This window comes from Lithobates pipiens, unplaced genomic scaffold (assembly GCF_037356315.1).
Source record: "Lithobates pipiens isolate NorthernLeopardFrog02 unplaced genomic scaffold, aLitPip1_a1.2 Scaffold_18, whole genome shotgun sequence".
Taxonomy (NCBI): domain Eukaryota; kingdom Metazoa; phylum Chordata; class Amphibia; order Anura; family Ranidae; genus Lithobates; species Lithobates pipiens.
Genome location: NW_027507758.1, coordinates 579,839,056 through 579,866,065, shown reverse-complemented (window position 1 = coordinate 579,866,065; position 27,010 = coordinate 579,839,056). Strand labels below are relative to the sequence as shown.

Here is a 27,010-nt window from a genome sequence, read left to right as displayed (position 1 = left end):
GCCATGGAAGCCTGGTCGTGCTTTCTTTAATTGATTGCTTTTGTCCAATACTGCCTACGTGACTTTGGCTGAAGCCACAGATGCCACCACAAAAACGTGGCAATGCCTTGGCACATGTTATGAGGAGCACTCCGGCTTCCCATGTTGCTCACGGCGCTCGGTTCCAAGCTTCAACATCAAACACAAAAGCAAGGTGCCTCCCGTGAAACCAGGAAAGCTGCGTTTGGAGAATGCGGGCATCGATCCCGCTACCTCTCGCATGCAAAGCGAGCGCTCTGCCACTTGAGCTAATCCCCCTTTGCTCGAGTGTGTTGCTTGCGCTATGGCTGATCCCTGTCCTCTCCTGGGCTATGTGTAAAATATAGTCAGTTTTGCGAAATCCACAACCTGCTCTGGCCGCTAGACACCAGGAGAGCCACCCGCTTTCCTAGCGTAGAAGGTTTGCACCCCCCTTTTTTTTCCCTCCTACGACCTTTGACAACTGAGCCCCTTCAGAGGTATGGCCCCATGGGTTTCAATGATGTAATTGGGAGAAGGCTGGTTTCAAAAAGCACTCACACTGCCTAGTACATTCTCGACAAGAAACACCTTGTGCCTTGATGCACTCCACGGGGCTGGAAATTGGGGGAGAGCGCTGCAAACACAAAGAGCCCATAATTGCATTGGCCGGGAATCGAACCCGGGCCTCCCGCGTGGCAGGCAAGAATTCTACCACTGAACCACCAATGCTCCACGCCGGGCCACTTGCCACCACCCTCGCTCAGCTGGTCTAGGAGAGTCCAGCTCTCGCCCACGCTTGACTTGGGATTCGCTGGTCGAAAATCAATGGAAACGCCTAGTCGTCTACATTGTGACTTTGCCACATGGACCCACTCCCCGTGGGAATCGCTGGCAAACTACATCCACATGTGGTTGTTGAGGTTGGTCAGCGACAAGAGCAGAGTGGCGCAGCGGAAGCATGCTGGGCCCATAACCCAGAGGTCGATGGATCGAAACCATCCTCTGCTATGTTGCCCTTTCCTATGCCAATCGATATTTGCTTGCGTGCGGGCCCAAAGGCCTTTCTTTCGCACACAAAGAGAAGTTGAACCTGATTCAGGTGATTCAACGAGTCCAAAGCTCTCAGCGTAAGCATGGCACTGGCACCTTTTGCGCTAATGAAATATTGTCTCTTGGCCATGGAGGCCTGCTCGTGCTTTGTTTACTAGATTGCTTTTGTCCAACACTGCCTACGTGACTTTGGCTGAAGCCACAGTTGCCACCACAAAAACGTGGCAACGCCTTGGCACGCGTTATGAGGAGGACTCCGGCTTCCCATGTTGCTCACGGCGCTCGGTTCCAAGCTTCAACATCAAACACAAAAGCAAGGTGTCTCCTGGCAAATCAGGAAAGCTGCATTTGGAGAATGCGGGCATCGATCCCGCTACCTCTCGCATGCTAAGCGAGCGCTCTACCATTTGAGCTAATCCCCCTTTGCTTGAGGTTGTTGCTTGTGCTATGGCTGATCCCTGTCCTCTCCTGGGCTATGTGTAAACTATAGGCAGTTTTGCTAAATCCACAACTTGCTCTGGCCGCTAGACACCAGGAGAGCCACTCCCCCAAGACCTTGGACAACTGAGCCCCTTCTGAAGTATGGCCCCATGGGTTTCAATGATGTCATTGGGAGAAGGTGGTTTCAAAAAGCACTCACACCGCCTAATACATTCTCGACAAGAAACACCTTGTGCCTTGAGGCATTCCATGGGGCTGGAAATTGGGGGAGAGAGCTACAAACACCAAGAGCCCATAATTGCATTGGCCGGGAATCGAACCCGGGCCTCCCGCGTGGCAGGCGAGAATTCTACCACTGAACCACCAATGCTCCACGCCGGGCCAGGCGCCACCACCCTCGCTCAGCTGGCCTAGGAGAGTCCAGCTCTCGCCCACGCTTGACTTGGGATTCGCTTGTCGAAATCCATGAGGATGGCCAGCGACAAGAGCAGAGTGGCGCAGCGGAAGCGTGCTGGGCCCATAACCCAGAGGTCGATGGATCGAAACCATCCTCTGCTACGTTGCCTTTTCCTATGCCAATCGATATTTGCTTGCGGGCCCAAAGGCCTTTCTTTCGCACACAAAGAGAAGTTGAACCTGATTCAGGTGATTCAACGAGTCCAAAGCTCTCAGCGTAAGCATGGCACTGGCACCTTTCCCCCTAATGGAATATTGTCTCTTGGCCATGGAAGCCTGGTCGTGCTTTCTTTAATTGATTGCTTTTGTCCAATACTGCCTACGTGACTTTGGCTGAAGCCACAGATGCCACCACAAAAACGTGGCAATGCCTTGGCACATGTTATGAGGAGCACTCCGGCTTCCCATGTTGCTCACGGCGCTCGGTTCCAAGCTTCAACATCAAACACAAAAGCAAGGTGCCTCCCGTGAAACCAGGAAAGCTGCGTTTGGAGAATGCGGGCATCGATCCCGCTACCTCTCGCATGCAAAGCGAGCGCTCTGCCACTTGAGCTAATCCCCCTTTGCTTGAGTGTGTTGCTTGCGCTATGGCTGATCCCTGTCCTCTCCTGGGCTATGTGTAAAATATAGTCAGTTTTGCGAAATCCACAACCTGCTCTGGCCGCTAGACACCAGGAGAGCCACCCGCTTTCCTAGCGTAGAAGGTTTGCACCCCCCTTTTTTTTCCCTCCTACGACCTTTGACAACTGAGCCCCTTCAGAGGTATGGCCCCATGGGTTTCAATGATGTAATTGGGAGAAGGCTGGTTTCAAAAAGCACTCACACCGCCTAGTACATTCTCGACAAGAAACACCTTGTGCCTTGATGCACTCCACGGGGCTGGAAATTGGGGGAGAGCGCTGCAAACACAAAGAGCCCATAATTGCATTGGCCGGGAATCGAACCCGGGCCTCCCGCGTGGCAGGCGAGAATTCTACCACTGAACCACCAATGCTCCACGCCGGGCCACTTGCCACCACCCTCGCTCAGCTGGTCTAGGAGAGTCCAGCTCTCGCCCACGCTTGACTTGGGATTCGCTGGTCGAAAATCAATGGAAACGCCTAGTCGTCTACATTGTGACTTTGCCACATGGACCCACTCCCCGTGGGAATCGCTGGCAAACTACATCCACATGTGGTTGTTGAGGTTGGTCAGCGACAAGAGCAGAGTGGCGCAGCGGAAGCGTGCTGGGCCCATAACCCAGAGGTCGATGGATCGAAACCATCCTCTGCTACGTTGCCCTTTCCTATGCCAATCGATATTTGCTTGCGTGCGGGCCCAAAGGCCTTTCTTTCGCACACAAAGAGAAGTTGAACCTGATTCAGGTGATTCAACGAGTCCAAAGCTCTCAGCGTAAGCATGGCACTGGCACCTTTTGCGCTAATGAAATATTGTCTCTTGGCCATGGAGGCCTGCTCGTGCTTTGTTTACTAGATTGCTTTTGTCCAACACTGCCTACGTGACTTTGGCTGAAGCCACAGTTGCCACCACAAAAACGTGGCAACGCCTTGGCACGCGTTATGAGGAGGACTCCGGCTTCCCATGTTGCTCACGGCGCTCGGTTCCAAGCTTCAACATCAAACACAAAAGCAAGGTGTCTCCTGGCAAATCAGGAAAGCTGCATTTGGAGAATGCGGGCATCGATCCCGCTACCTCTCGCATGCTAAGCGAGCGCTCTACCATTTGAGCTAATCCCCCTTTGCTTGAGGTTGTTGCTTGTGCTATGGCTGATCCCTGTCCTCTCCTGGGCTATGTGTAAACTATAGGCAGTTTTGCTAAATCCACAACTTGCTCTGGCCGCTAGACACCAGGAGAGCCACTCCCCCAAGACCTTGGACAACTGAGCCCCTTCTGAAGTATGGCCCCATGGGTTTCAATGATGTCATTGGGAGAAGGTGGTTTCAAAAAGCACTCACACCGCCTAATACATTCTCGACAAGAAACACCTTGTGCCTTGAGGCATTCCATGGGGCTGGAAATTGGGGGAGAGAGCTACAAACACCAAGAGCCCATAATTGCATTGGCCGGGAATCGAACCCGGGCCTCCCGCGTGGCAGGCGAGAATTCTACCACTGAACCACCAATGCTCCACGCCGGGCCAGGCGCCACCACCCTCGCTCAGCTGGCCTAGGAGAGTCCAGCTCTCGCCCACGCTTGACTTGGGATTCGCTTGTCGAAATCCATGAGGATGGTCAGCGACAAGAGCAGAGTGGCGCAGCGGAAGCGTGCTGGGCCCATAACCCAGAGGTCGATGGATCGAAACCATCCTCTGCTACGTTGCCTTTTCCTATGCCAATCGATATTTGCTTGCGGGCCCAAAGGCCTTTCTTTCGCACACAAAGAGAAGTTGAACCTGATTCAGGTGATTCAACGAGTCCAAAGCTCTCAGCGTAAGCATGGCACTGGCACCTTTCCCCCTAATGGAATATTGTCTCTTGGCCATGGAAGCCTGGTCGTGCTTTCTTTAATTGATTGCTTTTGTCCAATACTGCCTACGTGACTTTGGCTGAAGCCACAGATGCCACCACAAAAACGTGGCAATGCCTTGGCACATGTTATGAGGAGCACTCCGGCTTCCCATGTTGCTCACGGCGCTCGGTTCCAAGCTTCAACATCAAACACAAAAGCAAGGTGCCTCCCGTGAAACCAGGAAAGCTGCGTTTGGAGAATGCGGGCATCGATCCCGCTACCTCTCGCATGCAAAGCGAGCGCTCTGCCACTTGAGCTAATCCCCCTTTGCTTGAGTGTGTTGCTTGCGCTATGGCTGATCCCTGTCCTCTCCTGGGCTATGTGTAAAATATAGTCAGTTTTGCGAAATCCACAACCTGCTCTGGCCGCTAGACACCAGGAGAGCCACCCGCTTTCCTAGCGTAGAAGGTTTGCACCCCCCTTTTTTTTCCCTCCTACGACCTTTGACAACTGAGCCCCTTCAGAGGTATGGCCCCATGGGTTTCAATGATGTAATTGGGAGAAGGCTGGTTTCAAAAAGCACTCACACCGCCTAGTACATTCTCGACAAGAAACACCTTGTGCCTTGATGCACTCCACGGGGCTGGAAATTGGGGGAGAGCGCTGCAAACACAAAGAGCCCATAATTGCATTGGCCGGGAATCGAACCCGGGCCTCCCGCGTGGCAGGCGAGAATTCTACCACTGAACCACCAATGCTCCACGCCGGGCCACTTGCCACCACCCTCGCTCAGCTGGTCTAGGAGAGTCCAGCTCTCGCCCACGCTTGACTTGGGATTCGCTGGTCGAAAATCAATGGAAACGCCTAGTCGTCTACATTGTGACTTTGCCACATGGACCCACTCCCCGTGGGAATCGCTGGCAAACTACATCCACATGTGGTTGTTGAGGTTGGTCAGCGACAAGAGCAGAGTGGCGCAGCGGAAGCGTGCTGGGCCCATAACCCAGAGGTCGATGGATCGAAACCATCCTCTGCTACGTTGCCTTTTCCTATGCCAATCGATATTTGCTTGCGTGCGGGCCCAAAGGCCTTTCTTTCGCACACAAAGAGAAGTTGAACCTGATTCAGGTGATTCAACGAGTCCAAAGCTCTCAGCGTAATCATGGCACTGGCACCTTTTGCGCTAATGAAATATTGTCTCTTGGCCATGGAGGCCTGCTCGTGCTTTGTTTACTAGATTGCTTTTGTCCAACACTGCCTACGTGACTTTGGCTGAAGCCACAGTTGCCACCACAAAAACGTGGCAACGCCTTGGCACGCGTTATGAGGAGGACTCCGGCTTCCCATGTTGCTCACGGCGCTCGGTTCCAAGCTTCAACATCAAACACAAAAGCAAGGTGTCTCCTGGCAAATCAGGAAAGCTGCATTTGGAGAATGCGGGCATCGATCCCGCTACCTCTCGCATGCTAAGCGAGCGCTCTACCATTTGAGCTAATCCCCCTTTGCTTGAGGTTGTTGCTTGTGCTATGGCTGATCCCTGTCCTCTCCTGGGCTATGTGTAAACTATAGGCAGTTTTGCTAAATCCACAACTTGCTCTGGCCGCTAGACACCAGGAGAGCCACTCCCCCAAGACCTTGGACAACTGAGCCCCTTCTGAAGTATGGCCCCATGGGTTTCAATGATGTCATTGGGAGAAGGTGGTTTCAAAAAGCACTCACACCGCCTAATACATTCTCGACAAGAAACACCTTGTGCCTTGAGGCATTCCATGGGGCTGGAAATTGGGGGAGAGAGCTACAAACACCAAGAGCCCATAATTGCATTGGCCGGGAATCGAACCCGGGCCTCCCGCGTGGCAGGCGAGAATTCTACCACTGAACCACCAATGCTCCACGCCGGGCCAGGCGCCACCACCCTCGCTCAGCTGGCCTAGGAGAGTCCAGCTCTCGCCCACGCTTGACTTGGGATTCGCTTGTCGAAATCCATGAGGATGGTCAGCGACAAGAGCAGAGTGGCGCAGCGGAAGCGTGCTGGGCCCATAACCCAGAGGTCAATGGATCGAAACCATCCTCTGCTACGTTGCCTTTTCCTATGCCAATCGATATTTGCTTGCGGGCCCAAAGGCCTTTCTTTCGCACACAAAGAGAAGTTGAACCTGATTCAGGTGATTCAACGAGTCCAAAGCTCTCAGCGTAAGCATGGCACTGGCACCTTTCCCCCTAATGGAATATTGTCTCTTGGCCATGGAAGCCTGGTCGTGCTTTCTTTAATTGATTGCTTTTGTCCAATACTGCCTACGTGACTTTGGCTGAAGCCACAGATGCCACCACAAAAACGTGGCAATGCCTTGGCACATGTTATGAGGAGCACTCCGGCTTCCCATGTTGCTCACGGCGCTCGGTTCCAAGCTTCAACATCAAACACAAAAGCAAGGTGCCTCCCGTGAAACCAGGAAAGCTGCGTTTGGAGAATGCGGGCATCGATCCCGCTACCTCTCGCATGCAAAGCGAGCGCTCTGCCACTTGAGCTAATCCCCCTTTGCTCGAGTGTGTTGCTTGCGCTATGGCTGATCCCTGTCCTCTCCTGGGCTATGTGTAAAATATAGTCAGTTTTGCGAAATCCACAACCTGCTCTGGCCGCTAGACACCAGGAGAGCCACCCGCTTTCCTAGCGTAGAAGGTTTGCACCCCCCTTTTTTTTCCCTCCTACGACCTTTGACAACTGAGCCCCTTCAGAGGTATGGCCCCATGGGTTTCAATGATGTAATTGGGAGAAGGCTGGTTTCAAAAAGCACTCACACCGCCTAGTACATTCTCGACAAGAAACACCTTGTGCCTTGATGCACTCCACGGGGCTGGAAATTGGGGGAGAGCGCTGCAAACACAAAGAGCCCATAATTGCATTGGCCGGGAATCGAACCCGGGCCTCCCGCGTGGCAGGCGAGAATTCTACCACTGAACCACCAATGCTCCACGCCGGGCCACTTGCCACCACCCTCGCTCAGCTGGTCTAGGAGAGTCCAGCTCTCGCCCACGCTTGACTTGGGATTCGCTGGTCGAAAATCAATGGAAACGCCTAGTCGTCTACATTGTGACTTTGCCACATGGACCCACTCCCCGTGGGAATCGCTGGCAAACTACATCCACATGTGGTTGTTGAGGTTGGTCAGCGACAAGAGCAGAGTGGCGCAGCGGAAGCGTGCTGGGCCCATAACCCAGAGGTCGATGGATCGAAACCATCCTCTGCTACGTTGCCTTTTTCTATGCCAATCGATATTTGCTTGCGTGCGGGCCCAAAGGCCTTTCTTTCGCACACAAAGAGAAGTTGAACCTGATTCAGGTGATTCAACGAGTCCAAAGCTCTCAGCGTAAGCATGGCACTGGCACCTTTTGCGCTAATGAAATATTGTCTCTTGGCCATGGAGGCCTGCTCGTGCTTTGTTTACTAGATTGCTTTTGTCCAACACTGCCTACGTGACTTTGGCTGAAGCCACAGTTGCCACCACAAAAACGTGGCAACGCCTTGGCACGCGTTATGAGGAGGACTCCGGCTTCCCATGTTGCTCACGGCACTCGGTTCCAAGCTTCAACATCAAACACAAAAGCAAGGTGTCTCCTGGCAAATCAGGAAAGCTGCATTTGGAGAATGCGGGCATCGATCCCGCTACCTCTCGCATGCTAAGCGAGCGCTCTACCATTTGAGCTAATCCCCCTTTGCTTGAGGTTGTTGCTTGTGCTATGGCTGATCCCTGTCCTCTCCTGGGCTATGTGTAAACTATAGGCAGTTTTGCTAAATCCACAACTTGCTCTGGCCGCTAGACACCAGGAGAGCCACTCCCCCAAGACCTTGGACAACTGAGCCCCTTCTGAAGTATGGCCCCATGGGTTTCAATGATGTCATTGGGAGAAGGTGGTTTCAAAAAGCACTCACACCGCCTAATACATTCTCGACAAGAAACACCTTGTGCCTTGAGGCATTCCATGGGGCTGGAAATTGGGGGAGAGAGCTACAAACACCAAGAGCCCATAATTGCATTGGCCAGAAATCGAACCCGGGCCTCCCGCGTGGCAGGCGAGAATTCTACCACTGAACCACCAATGCTCCACGCCGGGCCAGGCGCCACCACCCTCGCTCAGCTGGCCTAGGAGAGTCCAGCTCTCGCCCACGCTTGACTTGGGATTCGCTTGTCGAAATCCATGAGGATGGCCAGCGACAAGAGCAGAGTGGCGCAGCGGAAGCGTGCTGGGCCCATAACCCAGAGGTCGATGGATCGAAACCATCCTCTGCTACGTTGCCTTTTCCTATGCCAATCGATATTTGCTTGCGGGCCCAAAGGCCTTTCTTTCGCACACAAAGAGAAGTTGAACCTGATTCAGGTGATTCAACGAGTCCAAAGCTCTCAGCGTAAGCATGGCACTGGCACCTTTCCCCCTAATGGAATATTGTCTCTTGGCCATGGAAGCCTGGTCGTGCTTTCTTTAATTGATTGCTTTTGTCCAATACTGCCTACGTGACTTTGGCTGAAGCCACAGATGCCACCACAAAAACGTGGCAATGCCTTGGCACATGTTATGAGGAGCACTCCGGCTTCCCATGTTGCTCACGGCGCTCGGTTCCAAGCTTCAACATCAAACACAAAAGCAAGGTGCCTCCCGTGAAACCAGGAAAGCTGCGTTTGGAGAATGCGGGCATCGATCCCGCTACCTCTCGCATGCAAAGCGAGCGCTCTGCCACTTGAGCTAATCCCCCTTTGCTCGAGTGTGTTGCTTGCGCTATGGCTGATCCCTGTCCTCTCCTGGGCTATGTGTAAAATATAGTCAGTTTTGCGAAATCCACAACCTGCTCTGGCCGCTAGACACCAGGAGAGCCACCCGCTTTCCTAGCGTAGAAGGTTTGCACCCCCCTTTTTTTTCCCTCCTACGACCTTTGACAACTGAGCCCCTTCAGAGGTATGGCCCCATGGGTTTCAATGATGTAATTGGGAGAAGGCTGGTTTCAAAAAGCACTCACACCGCCTAGTACATTCTCGACAAGAAACACCTTGTGCCTTGATGCACTCCACGGGGCTGGAAATTGGGGGAGAGCGCTGCAAACACAAAGAGCCCATAATTGCATTGGCCGGGAATCGAACCCGGGCCTCCCGCGTGGCAGGCGAGAATTCTACCACTGAACCACCAATGCTCCACGCCGGGCCACTTGCCACCACCCTCGCTCAGCTGGTCTAGGAGAGTCCAGCTCTCGCCCACGCTTGACTTGGGATTCGCTGGTCGAAAATCAATGGAAACGCCTAGTCGTCTACATTGTGACTTTGCCACATGGACCCACTCCCCGTGGGAATCGCTGGCAAACTACATCCACATGTGGTTGTTGAGGTTGGTCAGCGACAAGAGCAGAGTGGCGCAGCGGAAGCGTGCTGGGCCCATAACCCAGAGGTCGATGGATCGAAACCATCCTCTGCTACGTTGCCCTTTCCTATGCCAATCGATATTTGCTTGCGTGCGGGCCCAAAGGCCTTTCTTTCGCACACAAAGAGAAGTTGAACCTGATTCAGGTGATTCAACGAGTCCAAAGCTCTCAGCGTAAGCATGGCACTGGCACCTTTTGCGCTAATGAAATATTGTCTCTTGGCCATGGAGGCCTGCTCGTGCTTTGTTTACTAGATTGCTTTTGTCCAACACTGCCTACGTGACTTTGGCTGAAGCCACAGTTGCCACCACAAAAACGTGGCAACGCCTTGGCACGCGTTATGAGGAGGACTCCGGCTTCCCATGTTGCTCACGGCGCTCGGTTCCAAGCTTCAACATCAAACACAAAAGCAAGGTGTCTCCTGGCAAATCAGGAAAGCTGCATTTGGAGAATGCGGGCATCGATCCCGCTACCTCTCGCATGCTAAGCGAGCGCTCTACCATTTGAGCTAATCCCCCTTTGCTTGAGGTTGTTGCTTGTGCTATGGCTGATCCCTGTCCTCTCCTGGGCTATGTGTAAACTATAGGCAGTTTTGCTAAATCCACAACTTGCTCTGGCCGCTAGACACCAGGAGAGCCACTCCCCCAAGACCTTGGACAACTGAGCCCCTTCTGAAGTATGGCCCCATGGGTTTCAATGATGTCATTGGGAGAAGGTGGTTTCAAAAAGCACTCACACCGCCTAATACATTCTCGACAAGAAACACCTTGTGCCTTGAGGCATTCCATGGGGCTGGAAATTGGGGGAGAGAGCTACAAACACCAAGAGCCCATAATTGCATTGGCCGGGAATCGAACCCGGGCCTCCCGCGTGGCAGGCGAGAATTCTACCACTGAACCACCAATGCTCCACGCCGGGCCAGGCGCCACCACCCTCGCTCAGCTGGCCTAGGAGAGTCCAGCTCTCGCCCATGCTTGACTTGGGATTCGCTTGTCGAAATCCATGAGGATGGCCAGCGACAAGAGCAGAGTGGCGCAGCGGAAGCGTGCTGGGCCCATAACCCAGAGGTCGATGGATCGAAACCATCCTCTGCTACGTTGCCTTTTCCTATGCCAATCGATATTTGCTTGCGGGCCCAAAGGCCTTTCTTTCGCACACAAAGAGAAGTTGAACCTGATTCAGGTGATTCAACGAGTCCAAAGCTCTCAGCGTAAGCATGGCACTGGCACCTTTCCCCCTAATGGAATATTGTCTCTTGGCCATGGAAGCCTGGTCGTGCTTTCTTTAATTGATTGCTTTTGTCCAATACTGCCTACGTGACTTTGGCTGAAGCCACAGATGCCACCACAAAAACGTGGCAATGCCTTGGCACATGTTATGAGGAGCACTCCGGCTTCCCATGTTGCTCACGGCGCTCGGTTCCAAGCTTCAACATCAAACACAAAAGCAAGGTGCCTCCCGTGAAACCAGGAAAGCTGCGTTTGGAGAATGCGGGCATCGATCCCGCTACCTCTCGCATGCAAAGCGAGCGCTCTGCCACTTGAGCTAATCCCCCTTTGCTCGAGTGTGTTGCTTGCGCTATGGCTGATCCCTGTCCTCTCCTGGGCTATGTGTAAAATATAGTCAGTTTTGCGAAATCCACAACCTGCTCTGGCCGCTAGACACCAGGAGAGCCACCCGCTTTCCTAGCGTAGAAGGTTTGCACCCCCCTTTTTTTTCCCTCCTACGACCTTTGACAACTGAGCCCCTTCAGAGGTATGGCCCCATGGGTTTCAATGATGTAATTGGGAGAAGGCTGGTTTCAAAAAGCACTCACACCGCCTAGTACATTCTCGACAAGAAACACCTTGTGCCTTGATGCACTCCACGGGGCTGGAAATTGGGGGAGAGCGCTGCAAACACAAAGAGCCCATAATTGCATTGGCCGGGAATCGAACCCGGGCCTCCCGCGTGGCAGGCGAGAATTCTACCACTGAACCACCAATGCTCCACGCCGGGCCACTTGCCACCACCCTCGCTCAGCTGGTCTAGGAGAGTCCAGCTCTCGCCCACGCTTGACTTGGGATTCGCTGGTCGAAAATCAATGGAAACGCCTAGTCGTCTACATTGTGACTTTGCCACATGGACCCACTCCCCGTGGGAATCGCTGGCAAACTACATCCACATGTGGTTGTTGAGGTTGGTCAGCGACAAGAGCAGAGTGGCGCAGCGGAAGCATGCTGGGCCCATAACCCAGAGGTCGATGGATCGAAACCATCCTCTGCTACGTTGCCCTTTCCTATGCCAATCGATATTTGCTTGCGTGCGGGCCCAAAGGCCTTTCTTTCGCACACAAAGAGAAGTTGAACCTGATTCAGGTGATTCAACGAGTCCAAAGCTCTCAGCGTAAGCATGGCACTGGCACCTTTTGCGCTAATGAAATATTGTCTCTTGGCCATGGAGGCCTGCTCGTGCTTTGTTTACTAGATTGCTTTTGTCCAACACTGCCTACGTGACTTTGGCTGAAGCCACAGTTGCCACCACAAAAATGTGGCAACGCCTTGGCACGCGTTATGAGGAGGACTCCGGCTTCCCATGTTGCTCACGGCGCTCGGTTCCAAGCTTCAACATCAAACACAAAAGCAAGGTGTCTCCTGGCAAATCAGGAAAGCTGCATTTGGAGAATGCGGGCATCGATCCCGCTACCTCTCACATGCTAAGCGAGCGCTCTACCATTTGCGCTAATCCCCCTTTGCTTGAGGTTGTTGCTTGAGGTTGTTGCTTGTGCTATGGCTGATCCCTGTCCTCTCCTGGGCTATGTGTAAACTATAGGCAGTTTTGCTAAATCCACAACTTGCTCTGGCCGCTAGACACCAGGAGAGCCACTCCCCCAAGACCTTGGACAACTGAGCCCCTTCTGAAGTATGGCCCCATGGGTTTCAATGATGTCATTGGGAGAAGGTGGTTTCAAAAAGCACTCACACCGCCTAATACATTCTCGACAAGAAACACCTTGTGCCTTGAGGCATTCCATGGGGCTGGAAATTGGGGGAGAGAGCTACAAACACCAAGAGCCCATAATTGCATTGGCCGGGAATCGAACCCGGGCCTCCCGCGTGGCAGGCGAGAATTCTACCACTGAACCACCAATGCTCCACGCCGGGCCAGGCGCCACCACCCTCGCTCAGCTGGCCTAGGAGAGTCCAGCTCTCGCCCACGCTTGACTTGGGATTCGCTTGTCGAAATCCATGAGGATGGCCAGCGACAAGAGCAGAGTGGCGCAGCGGAAGCGTGCTGGGCCCATAACCCAGAGGTCGATGGATCGAAACCATCCTCTGCTACGTTGCCTTTTCCTATGCCAATCGATATTTGCTTGCGGGCCCAAAGGCCTTTCTTTCGCACACAAAGAGAAGTTGAACCTGATTCAGGTGATTCAACGAGTCCAAAGCTCTCAGCGTAAGCATGGCACTGGCACCTTTCCCCCTAATGGAATATTGTCTCTTGGCCATGGAAGCCTGGTCGTGCTTTCTTTAATTGATTGCTTTTGTCCAATACTGCCTACGTGACTTTGGCTGAAGCCACAGATGCCACCACAAAAACGTGGCAATGCCTTGGCACATGTTATGAGGAGCACTCCGGCTTCCCATGTTGCTCACGGCGCTCGGTTCCAAGCTTCAACATCAAACACAAAAGCAAGGTGCCTCCCGTGAAACCAGGAAAGCTGCGTTTGGAGAATGCGGGCATCGATCCCGCTACCTCTCGCATGCAAAGCGAGCGCTCTGCCACTTGAGCTAATCCCCCTTTGCTCGAGTGTGTTGCTTGCGCTATGGCTGATCCCTGTCCTCTCCTGGGCTATGTGTAAAATATAGTCAGTTTTGCGAAATCCACAACCTGCTCTGGCCGCTAGACACCAGGAGAGCCACCCGCTTTCCTAGCGTAGAAGGTTTGCACCCCCCTTTTTTTTCCCTCCTACGACCTTTGACAACTGAGCCCCTTCAGAGGTATGGCCCCATGGGTTTCAATGATGTAATTGGGAGAAGGCTGGTTTCAAAAAGCACTCACACCGCCTAGTACATTCTCGACAAGAAACACCTTGTGCCTTGATGCACTCCACGGGGCTGGAAATTGGGGGAGAGCGCTGCAAACACAAAGAGCCCATAATTGCATTGGCCGGGAATCGAACCCGGGCCTCCCGCGTGGCAGGCGAGAATTCTACCACTGAACCACCAATGCTCCACGCCGGGCCACTTGCCACCACCCTCGCTCAGCTGGTCTAGGAGAGTCCAGCTCTCGCCCACGCTTGACTTGGGATTCGCTGGTCGAAAATCAATGGAAACGCCTAGTCGTCTACATTGTGACTTTGCCACATGGACCCACTCCCCGTGGGAATCGCTGGCAAACTACATCCACATGTGGTTGTTGAGGTTGGTCAGCGACAAGAGCAGAGTGGCGCAGCGGAAGCGTGCTGGGCCCATAACCCAGAGGTCGATGGATCGAAACCATCCTCTGCTAGGTTCCCTTTTCCTATGCCAATCGATATTTGCTTGCGTGCGGGCCCAAAGGCCTTTCTTTCGCACACAAAGAGAAGTTGAACCTGATTCAGGTGATTCAACGAGTCCAAAGCTCTCAGCGTAAGCATGGCACTGGCACCTTTTGCGCTAATGAAATATTGTCTCTTGGCCATGGAGGCCTGCTCGTGCTTTGTTTACTAGATTGCTTTTGTCCAACACTGCCTACGTGACTTTGGCTGAAGCCACAGTTGCCACCACAAAAACGTGGCAACGCCTTGGCACGCGTTATGAGGAGGACTCCGGCTTCCCATGTTGCTCACGGCGCTCGGTTCCAAGCTTCAACATCAAACACAAAAGCAAGGTGTCTCCTGGCAAATCAGGAAAGCTGCATTTGGAGAATGCGGGCATCGATCCCGCTACCTCTCGCATGCTAAGCGAGCGCTCTACCATTTGAGCTAATCCCCCTTTGCTTGAGGTTGTTGCTTGTGCTATGGCTGATCCCTGTCCTCTCCTGGGCTATGTGTAAACTATAGGCAGTTTTGCTAAATCCACAACTTGCTCTGGCCGCTAGACACCAGGAGAGCCACTCCCCCAAGACCTTGGACAACTGAGCCCCTTCTGAAGTATGGCCCCATGGGTTTCAATGATGTCATTGGGAGAAGGTGGTTTCAAAAAGCACTCACACCGCCTAATACATTCTCGACAAGAAACACCTTGTGCCTTGAGGCATTCCATGGGGCTGGAAATTGGGGGAGAGAGCTACAAACACCAAGAGCCCATAATTGCATTGGCCGGGAATCGAACCCGGGCCTCCCGCGTGGCAGGCGAGAATTCTACCACTGAACCACCAATGCTCCACGCTGGGCCAGGCGCCACCACCCTCGCTCAGCTGGCCTAGGAGAGTCCAGCTCTCGCCCACGCTTGACTTGGGATTCGCTTGTCGAAATCCATGAGGATGGCCAGCGACAAGAGCAGAGTGGCGCAGCGGAAGCGTGCTGGGCCCATAACCCAGAGGTCGATGGATCGAAACCATCCTCTGCTACGTTGCCTTTTCCTATGCCAATCGATATTTGCTTGCGGGCCCAAAGGCCTTTCTTTCGCACACAAAGAGAAGTTGAACCTGATTCAGGTGATTCAACGAGTCCAAAGCTCTCAGCGTAAGCATGGCACTGGCACCTTTCCCCCTAATGGAATATTGTCTCTTGGCCATGGAAGCCTGGTCGTGCTTTCTTTAATTGATTGCTTTTGTCCAATACTGCCTACGTGACTTTGGCTGAAGCCACAGATGCCACCACAAAAACGTGGCAATGCCTTGGCACATGTTATGAGGAGCACTCCGGCTTCCCATGTTGCTCACGGCGCTCGGTTCCAAGCTTCAACATCAAACACAAAAGCAAGGTGCCTCCCGTGAAACCAGGAAAGCTGCGTTTGGAGAATGCGGGCATCGATCCCGCTACCTCTCGCATGCAAAGCGAGCGCTCTGCCACTTGAGCTAATCCCCCTTTGCTCGAGTGTGTTGCTTGCGCTATGGCTGATCCCTGTCCTCTCCTGGGCTATGTGTAAAATATAGTCAGTTTTGCGAAATCCACAACCTGCTCTGGCCGCTAGACACCAGGAGAGCCACCCGCTTTCCTAGCGTAGAAGGTTTGCACCCCCCTTTTTTTTCCCTCCTACGACCTTTGACAACTGAGCCCCTTCAGAGGTATGGCCCCATGGGTTTCAATGATGTAATTGGGAGAAGGCTGGTTTCAAAAAGCACTCACACCGCCTAGTACATTCTCGACAAGAAACACCTTGTGCCTTGAGGCACTCCACGGGGCTGGAAATTGGGGGAGAGCGCTGCAAACACAAAGAGCCCATAATTGCATTGGCCGGGAATCGAACCCGGGCCTCCCGCGTGGCAGGCGAGAATTCTACCACTGAACCACCAATGCTCCACGCCGGGCCACTTGCCACCACCCTCGCTCAGCTGGTCTAGGAGAGTCCAGCTCTCGCCCACGCTTGACTTGGGATTCGCTGGTCGAAAATCAATGGAAACGCCTAGTCGTCTACATTGTGACTTTGCCACATGGACCCACTCCCCGTGGGAATCGCTGGCAAACTACATCCACATGTGGTTGTTGAGGTTGCTCAGCAACAAGAGCAGAGTGGCGCAGCGGAAGCGTGCTGGGCCCATAACCCAGAGGTCGATGGATCGAAACCATCCTCTGCTACGTTGCCTTTTTCTATGCCAATCGATATTTGCTTGCGTGCGGGCCCAAAGGCCTTTCTTTTGCACACAAAGAGAAGTTGAACCTGATTCAGGTGATTCAACGAGTCCAAAGCTCTCAGCGTAAGCATGGCACTGGCACCTTTTGCGCTAATGAAATATTGTCTCTTGGCCATGGAGGCCTGCTCGTGCTTTGTTTACTAGATTGCTTTTGTCCAACGCTGCCTACGTGACTTTGGCTGAAGCAACAGTTGCCACCACAAAAACGTGGCAACGCCTTGGCACGCGTTATGAGGAGGACTCCGGCTTCCCATGTTGCTCACGGCGCTCGGTTCCAAGCTTCAACATCAAACACAAAAGCAAGGTGTCTCCTGGCAAATCAGGAAAGCTGCATTTGGAGAATGCGGGCATCGATCCCGCTACCTCTCGCATGCTAAGCGAGCGCTCTACCATTCGAGCTAATCCCCCTTTGCTTGAGGTTGTTGCTTGTGCTATGGCTGATCCCTGTCCTCTCCTGGGCTATGTGTAAACTATAGGCAGTTTTGCTAAATCCACAACTTGCTCTGGCCGCTAGACACCAGGAGAGCCACTCCCCCAAGACCTTGGACAACTGAGCCCCTTCTGAAGTATGGCCCCATGGGTTTCAATGATGTCATTGGGAGAAGGTGGTTTCAAAAAGCACTCACACCGCCTAATACATTCTCGACAAGAAACACCTTGTGCCTTGAGGCATTCCATGGGGCTGGAAATTGGGGGAGAGAGCTACAAACACCAAGAGCCCATAATTGCATTGGCCGGGAATCGAACCCGGGCCTCCCGCGTGGCAGGCGAGAATTCTACCACTGAACCACCAATGCTCCACGCCGGGCCAGGTGCCACCACCCTCGCTCAGCTGGCCTAGGAGAGTCCAGCTCTCGCCCACGCTTGACTTGGGATTCGCTTGTCGAAATCCATGAGGATGGTCAGCGACAAGAGCAGAGTGGCGCAGCGGAAGCGTGCTGGGCCCATAACCCAGAGGTCGATGGATCGAAACCATCCTCTGCTACGTTGCCTTTTCCTATGCCAATCGATATTTGCTTGCGGGCCCAAAGGCCTTTCTTTCGCACACAAAGAGAAGTTGAACCTGATTCAGGTGATTCAACGAGTCCAAAGCTCTCAGCGTAAGCATGGCACTGGCACCTTTCCCCCTAATGGAATATTGTCTCTTGGCCATGGAAGCCTGGTCGTGCTTTCTTTAATTGATTGCTTTTGTCCAATACTGCCTACGTGACTTTGGCTGAAGCCACAGATGCCACCACAAAAACGTGGCAATGCCTTGGCACATGTTATGAGGAGCACTCCGGCTTCCCATGTTGCTCACGGCGCTCGGTTCCAAGCTTCAACATCAAACACAAAAGCAAGGTGCCTCCCGTGAAACCAGGAAAGCTGCGTTTGGAGAATGCGGGCATCGATCCCGCTACCTCTCGCATGCAAAGCGAGCGCTCTGCCACTTGAGCTAATCCCCCTTTGCTCGAGTGTGTTGCTTGCGCTATGGCTGATCCCTGTCCTCTCCTGGGCTATGTGTAAAATATAGTCAGTTTTGCGAAATCCACAACCTGCTCTGGCCGCTAGACACCAGGAGAGCCACCCGCTTTCCTAGCGTAGAAGGTTTGCACCCCCCTTTTTTTTCCCTCCTACGACCTTTGACAACTGAGCCCCTTCAGAGGTATGGCCCCATGGGTTTCAATGATGTAATTGGGAGAAGGCTGGTTTCAAAAAGCACTCACACCGCCTAATACATTCTCGACAAGAAACACCTTGTGCCTTGATGCACTCCACGGGGCTGGAAATTGGGGGAGAGCGCTGCAAACACAAAGAGCCCATAATTGCATTGGCCGGGAATCGAACCCGGGCCTCCCGCGTGGCAGGCGAGAATTCTACCACTGAACCACCAATGCTCCACGCCGGCCCACTTGCCACCACCCTCGCTCAGCTGGTCTAGGAGAGTCCAGCTCTCGCCCACGCTTGACTTGGGATTCGCTGGTCGAAAATCAATGGAAACGCCTAGTCGTCTACATTGTGACTTTGCCACATGGACCCACTCCCCGTGGGAATCGCTGGCAAACTACATCCACATGTGGTTGTTGAGGTTGGTCAGCGACAAGAGCAGAGTGGCGCAGCGGAAGCGTGCTGGGCCCATAACCCAGAGGTCGATGGATCGAAACCATCCTCTGCTACGTTGCCTTTTCCTATGCCAATCAATATTTGCTTGCGTGCGGGCCCAAAGGCCTTTCTTTCGCACACAAAGAGAAGTTGAACCTGATTCAGGTGATTCAACGAGTCCAAAGCTCTCAGCGTAAGCATGGCACTGGCACCTTTTGCGCTAATGAAATATTGTCTCTTGGCCATGGAGGCCTGCTCGTGCTTTGTTTACTAGATTGCTTTTGTCCAACACTGCCTACGTGACTTTGGCTGAAGCCACAGTTGCCACCACAAAAACGTGGCAACGCCTTGGCACGCGTTATGAGGAGGACTCCGGCTTCCCATGTTGCTCACGGCGCTCGGTTCCAAGCTTCAACATCAAACACAAAAGCAAGGTGTCTCCTGGCAAATCAGGAAAGCTGCATTTGGAGAATGCGGGCATCGATCCCGCTACCTCTCGCATGCTAAGCGATCGCTCTACCATTTGAGCTAATCCCCCTTTGCTTGAGGTTGTTGCTTGTGCTATGGCTGATCCCTGTCCTCTCCTGGGCTATGTGTAAACTATAGGCAGTTTTGCTAAATCCACAACTTGCTCTGGCCGCTAGACACCAGGAGAGCCACTCCCCCAAGACCTTGGACAACTGAGCCCCTTCTGAAGTATGGCCCCATGGGTTTCAATGATGTCATTGGGAGAAGGTGGTTTCAAAAAGCACTCACACCGCCTAATACATTCTCGACAAGAAACACCTTGTGCCTTGAGGCATTCCATGGGGCTGGAAATTGGGGGAGAGAGCTACAAACACCAAGAGCCCATAATTGCATTGGCCGGGAATCGAACCCGGGCCTCCCGCGTGGCAGGCGAGAATTCTACCACTGAACCACCAATGCTCCACGCCGGGCCAGGCGCCACCACCCTCGCTCAGCTGGCCTAGGAGAGTCCAGCTCTCGCCCACGCTTGACTTGGGATTCGCTTGTCGAAATCCATGAGGATGGTCAGCGACAAGAGCAGAGTGGCGCAGCGGAAGCGTGCTGGGCCCATAACCCAGAGGTCGATGGATCGAAACCATCCTCTGCTACGTTGCCTTTTCCTATGCCAATCGATATTTGCTTGCGGGCCCAAAGGCCTTTCTTTCGCACACAAAGAGAAGTTGAACCTGATTCAGGTGATTCAACGAGTCCAAAGCTCTCAGCGTAAGCATGGCACTGGCACCTTTCCCCCTAATGGAATATTGTCTCTTGGCCATGGAAGCCTGGTCGTGCTTTCTTTAATTGATTGCTTTTGTCCAATACTGCCTACGTGACTTTGGCTGAAGCCACAGATGCCACCACAAAAACGTGGCAATGCCTTGGCACATGTTATGAGGAGCACTCCGGCTTCCCATGTTGCTCACGGCGCTCGGTTCCAAGCTTCAACATCAAACACAAAAGCAAGGTGCCTCCCGTGAAACCAGGAAAGCTGCGTTTGGAGAATGCGGGCATCGATCCCGCTACCTCTCGCATGCAAAGCGAGCGCTCTGCCACTTGAGCTAATCCCCCTTTGCTCGAGTGTGTTGCTTGCGCTATGGCTGATCCCTGTCCTCTCCTGGGCTATGTGTAAAATATAGTCAGTTTTGCGAAATCCACAACCTGCTCTGGCCGCTAGACACCAGGAGAGCCACCCGCTTTCCTAGCGTAGAAGGTTTGCACCCCCCTTTTTTTTCCCTCCTACGACCTTTGACAACTGAGCCCCTTCAGAGGTATGGCCCCATGGGTTTCAATGATGTAATTGGGAGAAGGCTGGTTTCAAAAAGCACTCACACCGCCTAGTACATTCTCGACAAGAAACACCTTGTGCCTTGATGCACTCCACGGGGTTGGAAATTGGGGGAGAGCGCTGCAAACACAAAGAGCCCATAATTGCATTGGCCGGGAATCGAACCCGGGCCTCCCGCGTGGCAGGCGAGAATTCTACCACTGAACCACCAATGCTCCACGCCGGGCCACTTGCCACCACCCTCGCTCAGCTGGTCTAGGAGAGTCCAGCTCTCGCCCACGCTTGACTTGGGATTCGCTGGTCGAAAATCAATGGAAACGCCTAGTCGTCTACATTGTGACTTTGCCACATGGACCCACTCCCCGTGGGAATCGCTGGCAAACTACATCCACATGTGGTTGTTGAGATTGGTCAGCGACAAGAGCAGAGTGGCGCAGCGGAAGCGTGCTGGGCCCATAACCCAGAGGTCGATGGATCGAAACCATCCTCTGCTACGTTGCCCTTTCCTATGCCAATCGATATTTGCTTGCGTGCGGGCCCAAAGGCCTTTCTTTCACACACAAAGAGAAGTTGAACCTGATTCAGGTGATTCAACGAGTCCAAAGCTCTCAGCGTAAGCATGGCACTGGCACCTTTTGCGCTAATGAAATATTGTCTCTTGGCCATGGAGGCCTGCTCGTGCTTTGTTTACTAGATTGCTTTTGTCCAACACTGCCTACGTGACTTTGGCTGAAGCCACAGTTGCCACCACAAAAACGTGGCAACGCCTTGGCACGCGTTATGAGGAGGACTCCGGCTTCCCATGTTGCTCACGGCGCTCGGTTCCAAGCTTCAACATCAAACACAAAAGCAAGGTGTCTCCTGGCAAATCAGGAAAGCTGCATTTGGAGAATGCGGGCATCGATCCCGCTACCTCTCGCATGCTAAGCGAGCGCTCTACCATTTGAGCTAATCCCCCTTTGCTTGAGGTTGTTGCTTGTGCTATGGCTGATCCCTGTCCTCTCCTGGGCTATGTGTAAACTATAGGCAGTTTTGCTAAATCCACAACTTGCTCTGGCCGCTAGACACCAGGAGAGCCACTCCCCCAAGACCTTGGACAACTGAGCCCCTTCTGAAGTATGGCCCCATGGGTTTCAATGATGTCATTGGGAGAAGGTGGTTTCAAAAAGCACTCACACCGCCTAATACATTCTCGACAAGAAACACCTTGTGCCTTGAGGCATTCCATGGGGCTGGAAATTGGGGGAGAGAGCTACAAACACCAAGAGCCCATAATTGCATTGGCCGGGAATCGAACCCGGGCCTCCCGCGTGGCAGGCGAGAATTCTACCACTGAACCACCAATGCTCCACGCCGGGCCAGGCGCCACCACCCTCGCTCAGCTGGCCTAGGAGAGTCCAGCTCTCGCCCACGCTTGACTTGGGATTCGCTTGTCGAAATCCATGAGGATGGTCAGCGACAAGAGCAGAGTGGCGCAGCGGAAGCGTGCTGGGCCCATAACCCAGAGGTCGATGGATCGAAACCATCCTCTGCTACGTTGCCTTTTCCTATGCCAATCGATATTTGCTTGCGGGCCCAAAGGCCTTTCTTTCGCACACAAAGAGAAGTTGAACCTGATTCAGGTGATTCAACGAGTCCAAAGCTCTCAGCGTAAGCATGGCACTGGCACCTTTCCCCCTAATGGAATATTGTCTCTTGGCCATGGAAGCCTGGTCGTGCTTTCTTTAATTGATTGCTTTTGTCCAATACTGCCTACGTGACTTTGGCTGAAGCCACAGATGCCACCACAAAAACGTGGCAATGCCTTGGCACATGTTATGAGGAGCACTCCGGCTTCCCATGTTGCTCACGGCGCTCGGTTCCAAGCTTCAACATCAAACACAAAAGCAAGGTGCCTCCCGTGAAACCAGGAAAGCTGCGTTTGGAGAATGCGGGCATCAATCCCGCTACCTCTCGCATGCAAAGCGAGCACTCTGCCACTTGAGCTAATCCCCCTTTGCTCGAGTGTGTTGCTTGCGCTATGGCTGATCCCTGTCCTCTCCTGGGCTATGTGTAAAATATAGTCAGTTTTGCGAAATCCACAACCTGCTCTGGCCGCTAGACACCAGGAGAGCCACCCGCTTTCCTAGCGTAGAAGGTTTGCACCCCCCTTTTTTTTCCCTCCTACGACCTTTGACAACTGAGCCCCTTCAGAGGTATGGCCCCATGGGTTTCAATGATGTAATTGGGAGAAGGCTGGTTTCAAAAAGCACTCACACCGCCTAGTACATTCTCGACAAGAAACACCTTGTGCCTTGATGCACTCCACGGGGCTGGAAATTGGGGGAGAGCGCTGCAAACACAAAGAGCCCATAATTGCATTGGCCGGGAATCGAACCCGGGCCTCCCGCGTGGCAGGCGAGAATTCTACCACTGAACCACCAATGCTCCACGCCGGGCCACTTGCCACCACCCTCGCTCAGCTGGTCTAGGAGAGTCCAGCTCTCGCCCACGCTTGACTTGGGATTCGCTGGTCGAAAATCAATGGAAACGCCTAGTCGTCTACATTGTGACTTTGCCACATGGACCCACTCCCCGTGGGAATCGCTGGCAAACTACATCCACATGTGGTTGTTGAGGTTGGTCAGCGACAAGAGCAGAGTGGCGCAGCGGAAGCGTGCTGGGCCCATAACCCAGAGGTCGATGGATCGAAACCATCCTCTGCTACGTTGCCCTTTCCTATGCCAATCGATATTTGCTTGCGTGCGGGCCCAAAGGCCTTTCTTTCGCACACAAAGAGAAGTTGAACCTGATTCAGGTGATTCAACGAGTCCAAAGCTCTCAGCGTAAGCATGGCACTGGCACCTTTTGCGCTAATGAAATATTGTCTCTTGGCCATGGAGGCCTGCTCGTGCTTTGTTTACTAGATTGCTTTTGTCCAACACTGCCTACGTGACTTTGGCTGAAGCCACAGTTGCCACCACAAAAACGTGGCAACGCCTTGGCACGCGTTATGAGGAGGACTCCGGCTTTCCATGTTGCTCACGGCGCTCGGTTCCAAGCTTCAACATCAAACACAAAAGCAAGGTGTCTCCTGGCAAATCAGGAAAGCTGCATTTGGAGAATGCGGGCATCGATCCCGCTACCTCTCGCATGCTAAGCGAGCGCTCTACCATTTGAGCTAATCCCCCTTTGCTTGAGGTTGTTGCTTGAGGTTGTTGCTTGTGCTATGGCTGATCCCTGTCCTCTCCTGGGCTATGTGTAAACTATAGGCAGTTTTGCTAAATCCACAACTTGCTCTGGCCGCTAGACACCAGGAGAGCCACTCCCCCAAGACCTTGGACAACTGAGCCCCTTCTGAAGTATGGCCCCATGGGTTTCAATGATGTCATTGGGAGAAGGTGGTTTCAAAAAGCACTCACACCGCCTAATACATTCTCGACAAGAAACACCTTGTGCCTTGAGGCATTCCATGGGGCTGGAAATTGGGGGAGAGAGCTACAAACACCAAGAGCCCATAATTGCATTGGCCGGGAATCGAACCCGGGCCTCCCGCGTGGCAGGCGAGAATTCTACCACTGAACCACCAATGCTCCACGCCGGGCCAGGCGCCACCACCCTCGCTCAGCTGGCCTAGGAGAGTCCAGCTCTCGCCCACGCTTGACTTGGGATTCGCTTGTCGAAATCCATGAGGATGGCCAGCGACAAGAGCAGAGTGGCGCAGCGGAAGCGTGCTGGGCCCATAACCCAGAGGTCGATGGATCGAAACCATCCTCTGCTACGTTGCCTTTTCCTATGCCAATCGATATTTGCTTGCGGGCCCAAAGGCCTTTCTTTCGCACACAAAGAGAAGTTGAACCTGATTCAGGTGATTCAACGAGTCCAAAGCTCTCAGCGTAAGCATGGCACTGGCACCTTTCCCCCTAATGGAATATTGTCTCTTGGCCATGGAAGCCTGGTCGTGCTTTCTTTAATTGATTGCTTTTGTCCAATACTGCCTACGTGACTTTGGCTGAAGCCACAGATGCCACCACAAAAACGTGGCAATGCCTTGGCACATGTTATGAGGAGCACTCCGGCTTCCCATGTTGCTCACGGCGCTCGGTTCCAAGCTTCAACATCAAACACAAAAGCAAGGTGCCTCCCGTGAAACCAGGAAAGCTGCGTTTGGAGAATGCGGGCATCGATCCCGCTACCTCTCGCATGCAAAGCGAGCGCTCTGCCACTTGAGCTAATCCCCCTTTGCTCGAGTGTGTTGCTTGCGCTATGGCTGATCCCTGTCCTCTCCTGGGCTATGTGTAAAATATAGTCAGTTTTGCGAAATCCACAACCTGCTCTGGCCGCTAGACACCAGGAGAGCCACCCGCTTTCCTAGCGTAGAAGGTTTTCACCCCCCTTTTTTTTCCCTCCTACGACCTTTGACAACTGAGCCCCTTCAGAGGTATGGCCCCATGGGTTTCAATGATGTAATTGGGAGAAGGCTGGTTTCAAAAAGCACTCACACCGCCTAGTACATTCTCGACAAGAAACACCTTGTGCCTTGATGCACTCCACGGGGCTGGAAATTGGGGGAGAGCGCTGCAAACACAAAGAGCCCATAATTGCATTGGCCGGGAATCGAACCCGGGCCTCCCGCGTGGCAGGCGAGAATTCTACCACTGAACCACCAATGCTCCACGCCGGGCCACTTGCCACCACCCTCGCTCAGCTGGTCTAGGAGAGTCCAGCTCTCGCCCACGCTTGACTTGGGATTCGCTGGTCGAAAATCAATGGAAACGCCTAGTCGTCTACATTGTGACTTTGCCACATGGACCCACTCCCCGTGGGAATCGCTGGCAAACTACATCCACATGTGGTTGTTGAGGTTGGTCAGCGACAAGAGCAGAGTGGCGCAGCGGAAGCGTGCTGGGCCCATAACCCAGAGGTCGATGGATCGAAACCATCCTCTGCTACGTTGCCTTTTCCTATGCCAATCGATATTTGCTTGCGTGCGGGCCCAAAGGCCTTTCTTTCGCACACAAAGAGAAGTTGAACCTGATTCAGGTGATTCAACGAGTCCAAAGCTCTCAGCGTAAGCATGGCACTGGCACCTTTTGCGCTAATGAAATATTGTCTCTTGGCCATGGAGGCCTGCTCGTGCTTTGTTTACTAGATTGCTTTTGTCCAACACTGCCTACGTGACTTTGGCTGAAGCCACAGTTGCCACCACAAAAACGTGGCAACGCCTTGGCACGCGTTATGAGGAGGACTCCGGCTTTCCATGTTGCTCACGGCGCTCGGTTCCAAGCTTCAACATCAAACACAAAAGCAAGGTGTCTCCTGGCAAATCAGGAAAGCTGCATTTGGAGAATGCGGGCATCGATCCCGCTACCTCTCGCATGCTAAGCGAGCGCTCTACCATTTGAGCTAATCCCCCTTTGCTTGAGGTTGTTGCTTGAGGTTGTTGCTTGTGCTATGGCTGATCCCTGTCCTCTCCTGGGCTATGTGTAAACTATAGGCAGTTTTGCTAAATCCACAACTTGCTCTGGCCGCTAGACACCAGGAGAGCCACTCCCCCAAGACCTTGGACAACTGAGCCCCTTCTGAAGTATGGCCCCATGGGTTTCAATGATGTCATTGGGAGAAGGTGGTTTCAAAAAGCACTCACACCGCCTAATACATTCTCGACAAGAAACACCTTGTGCCTTGAGGCATTCCATGGGGCTGGAAATTGGGGGAGAGAGCTACAAACACCAAGAGCCCATAATTGCATTGGCCGGGAATCGAACCCGGGCCTCCCGCGTGGCAGGCGAGAATTCTACCACTGAACCACCAATGCTCCACGCCGGGCCAGGCGCCACCACCCTCGCTCAGCTGGCCTAGGAGAGTCCAGCTCTCGCCCACGCTTGACTTGGGATTCGCTTGTCGAAATCCATGAGGATGGCCAGCGACAAGAGCAGAGTGGCGCAGCGGAAGCGTGCTGGGCCCATAACCCAGAGGTCGATGGATCGAAACCATCCTCTGCTACGTTGCCTTTTCCTATGCCAATCGATATTTGCTTGCGGGCCCAAAGGCCTTTCTTTCGCACACAAAGAGAAGTTGAACCTGATTCAGGTGATTCAACGAGTCCAAAGCTCTCAGCGTAAGCATGGCACTGGCACCTTTCCCCCTAATGGAATATTGTCTCTTGGCCATGGAAGCCTGGTCGTGCTTTCTTTAATTGATTGCTTTTGTCCAATACTGCCTACGTGACTTTGGCTGAAGCCACAGATGCCACCACAAAAACGTGGCAATGCCTTGGCACATGTTATGAGGAGCACTCCGGCTTCCCATGTTGCTCACGGCGCTCGGTTCCAAGCTTCAACATCAAACACAAAAGCAAGGTGCCTCCCGTGAAACCAGGAAAGCTGCGTTTGGAGAATGCGGGCATCGATCCCGCTACCTCTCGCATGCAAAGCGAGCGCTCTGCCACTTGAGCTAATCCCCCTTTGCTCGAGTGTGTTGCTTGCGCTATGGCTGATCCCTGTCCTCTCCTGGGCTATGTGTAAAATATAGTCAGTTTTGCGAAATCCACAACCTGCTCTGGCCGCTAGACACCAGGAGAGCCACCCGCTTTC

General features: G+C 53.3%; 9 non-coding genes across 9 annotated transcripts; all 9 read right to left on the bottom strand.

Moving 5' to 3' along the window:
- Positions 1–1,399: 1,399 nt before the first annotated feature.
- On the bottom strand, positions 1,400–1,472 carry TRNAA-AGC (transfer RNA alanine (anticodon AGC)). Its single transcript has one exon. It is a non-coding gene; the product is annotated as a tRNA-Ala (tRNA).
- A 2,139-nt stretch (positions 1,473–3,611) lies between these two features.
- On the bottom strand, positions 3,612–3,684 carry TRNAA-AGC (transfer RNA alanine (anticodon AGC)). The gene has a single exon. It is a non-coding gene; the product is annotated as a tRNA-Ala (tRNA).
- A 2,139-nt stretch (positions 3,685–5,823) lies between these two features.
- Positions 5,824–5,896, bottom strand: TRNAA-AGC (transfer RNA alanine (anticodon AGC)). The gene has a single exon. It is a non-coding gene; the product is annotated as a tRNA-Ala (tRNA).
- Positions 5,897–8,035: 2,139 nt separating this feature from the next.
- TRNAA-AGC (transfer RNA alanine (anticodon AGC)) lies at positions 8,036–8,108 on the bottom strand. The gene has a single exon. It is a non-coding gene; the product is annotated as a tRNA-Ala (tRNA).
- A 2,139-nt stretch (positions 8,109–10,247) lies between these two features.
- Positions 10,248–10,320, bottom strand: TRNAA-AGC (transfer RNA alanine (anticodon AGC)). The gene has a single exon. It is a non-coding gene; the product is annotated as a tRNA-Ala (tRNA).
- A 4,364-nt stretch (positions 10,321–14,684) lies between these two features.
- TRNAA-AGC (transfer RNA alanine (anticodon AGC)) lies at positions 14,685–14,757 on the bottom strand. Its single transcript has one exon. It is a non-coding gene; the product is annotated as a tRNA-Ala (tRNA).
- A 6,563-nt stretch (positions 14,758–21,320) lies between these two features.
- TRNAA-AGC (transfer RNA alanine (anticodon AGC)) lies at positions 21,321–21,393 on the bottom strand. Its single transcript has one exon. It is a non-coding gene; the product is annotated as a tRNA-Ala (tRNA).
- A 2,139-nt stretch (positions 21,394–23,532) lies between these two features.
- TRNAA-AGC (transfer RNA alanine (anticodon AGC)) lies at positions 23,533–23,605 on the bottom strand. Its single transcript has one exon. It is a non-coding gene; the product is annotated as a tRNA-Ala (tRNA).
- Positions 23,606–25,757: 2,152 nt separating this feature from the next.
- TRNAA-AGC (transfer RNA alanine (anticodon AGC)) lies at positions 25,758–25,830 on the bottom strand. Its single transcript has one exon. It is a non-coding gene; the product is annotated as a tRNA-Ala (tRNA).
- Positions 25,831–27,010: the final 1,180 nt, after the last annotated feature.